Here is a 5,000-nt window from a genome sequence, read left to right as displayed (position 1 = left end):
CATGATGCACAGCATGCATCATATTTAGTTTTTCTGATGTTTAGGAACAAGACAAAGAATGGACTAAATGGACCTGCACGACAGCAATGCCACATTTAAAAAAGCTATGCAAAGTTGCAGAATGTGCAGACGTTCACTCGGCCACTTGTTACTATGCAGTTACCATAGACTGGTTGCTTTTCATAGGCTGTCTATAAATAGTCTCAATTGGGCTTTTGTTATGACACATGCTGTTGTTCAGTGTTGTAGAAGTAAAGCTGATATCAGAGAACATTTCTGATACTCAGACAATAATAGTAACATATCACGATTTTGCCCACAACACAAGACCACCAGATATTTTTCATATTGTGTCAAAGCAGCTTTTCTGCGGTGCTAGTCTAGATTCCCTGGAGGCAGGTCAAGGGGGTCAGAGCTACAGTACTGTTCAGAAGTTTGGTGCAGATAAGTGAATAAGATGATCCCAATATGCTCGCCCTGCTTGCAATTTAAATTCTGCAGAAGTCCAGAGAGGACATGAGCTTTTGCTAGAACTTTCTGAATTAAGACGATTAAGTTAATCAAGACGATTAAATTTTTATCTCAAGATATCGAGGTCACAAGATAATTTCTCTCAAGATAATAACTTATTTTGAGATCAAAAGATAATTGATTCATTATCTCAAAACAACAACTTTTTATCTTGAGATCACAAGACAACTGACTCTAGACAATTCTGTTCTCAAAATAAGATATTGTTCTCAAGATAACTCATTTTGAGGTCACAAGATAATTAACTCGTTATCTCAAGAAAACAACTTATTTTGAGATCACAAGATCATTAACTCAAAACAGAAAGTTATAACTACCTCATGGCCTCTCTGCACATCTGTAAAATTCACCCTTTTAACACATTTAAAATAACAAAGAAGGCAAGTGACTCCAAAGTTTTAAAGGCTAATATACCGTAAAACACGATCCTCGTCTGGACCACACTGGACAGTGGAGTTAGGCTACAACTAGGATAAATTTCCAACCAGTATTAAAGAGAACACTCAGATCAAACAGCGTTGAAGGTCTGAAAGAAAACCGTCAGAAAAAGGTCTGATGGAATAACGATCATGCTAGACATGGACTTTTGATATGTGGATGCAAATTATAAAGTTCCAAATGAGTATAAGACAAGAGCACAACTTCAAGAAACCGGTTCAGAGCCTGTGAAGATACTGTCCGTCACTGAACAAGTGCATCAATCATTTAGCATCTTTACATTAACAAGAATTTCTATTGAAGAAGATATCAAACGGCCAAACCCACAGCACATCACAGTGGATGAGAGGACTGTTATTTCTGTGCTTCAGCTATTCAGGAACAGCTGGACAGTCGATGCCTGGCATGCCAGTAAGGCCATCTTTAGAAACCAATCTATGGAGAGGTCTGTATGAGGATAGACAATGAATTGCAGTCGGTAGCTGGACAGAACAGAGCAGAGCAGAGCTACTAGCTCCACAGAGCAAGTGGAACAGGGACCTGATGGTCTCTTAATGAAAATACTGAAGTCGTCAGGTGAGGTGGGATACCCAACAGGAACTAGACAACACCTCTAAACACACACAAACACGTATACATTTCACACACAGGGAGCAAATACATCAATTTATTCCAAGTTTCCCAAATTAACCCAGAGGCTTAGGGACACACCCACACAACCTGCTGCTGCAGCACAACTGACTCAAAGCAATACATCAGTCTCTCAGGTCTCACACAGAAGAGCCATGCAGAGCAGCACTATGGCACAGGCTGAGCAAATCTTATCTTTTCTAATCCGATCTGAGCCACTTTCATAGGTGCTGAACACATATCCAATTCACAGCCATACAACAATAACGCTCATATCAGAAATGTATGGGTTTTTTTCCCTACTGTGCACAAACCACCATTCTGCATTAACGCAGCAGAAGAGCCAAACCTGTAGTTTACACCAGCAAACATGCAGAGAGGTAAACTTTACTGATTAGTTTGATTAGGTTAGATTTGTTGGTTTTGAAATGTTAGAATAGATTATTTTCAATGACAGATGCTCTCCTGTTCTGACCAAAAAAAAAAAAAAAAAAAAAAAATCTCCTCAACCGTGTAAAGGGTACAGCTCAGTACAGCACAATTTCAATTACTTAAAATTAGATGATGTTATTTAATAAGGATCAGCGCAGACTCCGGCATATCCGAATTGGGTGGTACTGGCTAAGTTAAGTCCAATCCAGTTACGATTGTTGATGTAAACATGATGTAAACACTGCTTTACCAGCAACACTGTTTTGGATTTAAACTAATGTTAACAGACACAGCTCAATCAAAACAAAAAACCCATAATGTGTAAAACAAGTAACTCATTAACTAACCCATAAGACTGTTGCCTTGTTGGGAAACTGATAAGAACTAGAGAGGACTAATAAGTGCGTATGTGCATATCCCAGTAGATATTTCTGTCACAGAGAGAGCGAGAGAGAGCGAGAGCAAGAGAGCAAGCGAGTGCGAGAGCAAGAGAGCGAGCGAGAGAGAGAGAGCGCAAGAGGCTAGCTCTACCCCATGGCTCAACACCTAAACATCAAGCCCAAGTTTATTTATTTAAAGCTGTATACATTTTACAGAATAAAACTTTCAACATCATTAAGTGAATTTATCACATTTGGCGTCAGCTTATTAACTTAAGACCTGCTTTTTTCAGGCAGAGAGATACCAGCTAAAACAAAAAGACTTGGCTAGTAACATCATTGAGGTGAAAACAGTGATTTTGTATATATCCGTTTATCTTAAAAATAGGAAAATGTTGCACACTGTGGCGCCTGGAGAAATCCAACAGCACTGGAAGCTGAAGCAACCTGTGGGCACTTACATTTAAAACAATGGTTTTGAATGATTAGACGTGTGCGTGTGAGCGAGTCCGAGTGAGTGTTTGTACACACGAGTGTGTGTGTGTATCTACAGGTCAGTAAGAGGACACCAGTGGAAGCAGCAGCTGATGGTAGCTGGCAGTCTACTGGAGGACAGATGTGCATGTCCTGAGAGGAACACAGCTGGACCAGAAGGAGAAAAAGTGTGGGTGTTGTGCGCATGTCTCTTTAATCCTCATCACACTGCTACCCTGCTGTTCCCTTTCCAGGATGGTGGATTTAGAAGACAGGAATCTGCTCTGTGAAACGTCCAGCTGTATATGCATGCAAGCGGTGGCATGTGTGTTTACCTCAGATGTGATTAGCATAAAATATGACAGTCCGACTATAAAAGTACCAACATCCAAATAACAGTAACATGCTGGCATTTATCTGTGTGAACACCCACACAAATACACACATACAAATTCACATACACCCACTTTCTAGTGAAGAGGCAGAGTGCTAGTTAGGCTGTCATTTCCAGCGGCAGGACTGTGCTGGTTGGAATTCTAATCATGCACTCAATGCAGTGACTCCTGCTGGGCCTGCTCTGGCTCTCACACTCTCTGAAATATCGCAGCCCCGTTCATCAGCTAACACACAGCACACTGCCCATAAACACACACAACACCACAGAATACAACTCTAGCTTAGACTGAGAGAAAAACCAACATGCATCATCAAAATATTCTAATCTCACAGTAAAATTACAGTCAAAGGCAACCCAACAGCAGTCAGAAGGTTACGTATCCAGCTCCTACTCTAATACAGTGGAAGCTTGGTTTGCTGGCAGAGTTACAAGATGAAACAAGCCAGATAATCTGAGAGCAACAGGTGACAAACTGCTGCATCCCAAATACTCCAAAAACAGACATACAGAAAGCTTCAGCAATGCAGAACCACAGCACTGCAGAGCTTCATATTGTTCTGCGCTTAAATATAATTCAACTCACAAACGGCTTGATAATAGATGAGATCAACTGTGACAGCGGATAACCGTCGAGATGCCAGTGCTTGAATACTAAACTCACTATTCAGACAGAAAGACAGGAAAAAAACACAAACCAAAATTTCAATGGAACGCTGCTTTTATGTTTTAACAGAACAGCTAAATGTTAGTTTTCCTGCACCTATGCAAGTATGCATCATAGGTGGAAACATTACATTTACTCTGATTACTTGAGTTCATTTTCTACTTTCTACTTCATTTTTTCAACAATGTTACACGTTGGAAATACATTCCGAGTGCATAGACCAATTACGGGGAAAACCAGATTAAATCGAAAAGATTTACTTCTGAAAGCCAATCAGAACGCAGCAAAACAGAGCAGCTCCCAGCCACAAAAACACTTCACCACCGATGTGTTCATGTCGACTTCAGAGGTGGCAGAAAGACCAGCAACTGAAGAACATACGTCATCCGACTTCAAACATGTCGGTTCAACAGCAAAAGTACCCAAGTAACAATAACATACAGGCATTCATCACACAAATATACACACACAAATACAGATCAACTAAAGAAAACAGCCTTATTATCATCAACTGCTGAACATGCTTCCCGAAACCTGCCCATCTGCTGTAAACGACTCCAGCGTGAAGGAGCAGCTGTGAGTCGACCAGTTAATCCATTCTTTTCTTACTTTGGCTGCTATTAATTAAACCTCAAATCTGTTGCGTGTATTTAATCACAAGCGTCTTCACTAGCTACTGTAGTTAATATAGGTGTATACTAGGGGTGGGCGATATGGCTCTAAAATAATATCACGATATTTCAGGGTATTTTTGCATTAACGATATTTTTGGCGATATGACAAAACACAATAACATTTGATTAATTTCAAAAACATGCTATTGCAACAAAATAAATCTTAACGTTTTATTTAGTATAAATATGTTTCAAATATTCAGCAGACAAAAAAAAATAATCTGATTCCGATTGAGATATTAGTCGGATTATTAACAGATCGTTTGGACGCGTGTAAACGTGGCTATCGGCTGTTGAGCACTCTTCATGGCTTTAGCCGGAATACGTCCATGTAAACACCCCAATCGGAATAGTCTTGTCCGACTGAGGCTATTCGGAAT

At 40.0% G+C, this 5,000-nt stretch overlaps 1 protein-coding gene across 33 annotated transcripts in view; it reads right to left on the bottom strand.

The window, feature by feature from the left end:
• camk2g2 (calcium/calmodulin-dependent protein kinase (CaM kinase) II gamma 2) overlaps positions 1-5,000 on the bottom strand; it is a 101,712-nt gene that overhangs the window by 54,098 nt on the left and 42,614 nt on the right. The gene's annotated exons all lie outside the window — the stretch shown is intronic.

This window comes from Pygocentrus nattereri, chromosome 5, assembly GCF_015220715.1.
Source record: "Pygocentrus nattereri isolate fPygNat1 chromosome 5, fPygNat1.pri, whole genome shotgun sequence".
Lineage (NCBI taxonomy): Eukaryota > Metazoa > Chordata > Actinopteri > Characiformes > Serrasalmidae > Pygocentrus > Pygocentrus nattereri.
Note: the sequence above shows the minus strand (reverse complement) of the source record. Positions and strands in the feature narration are given on the sequence as shown.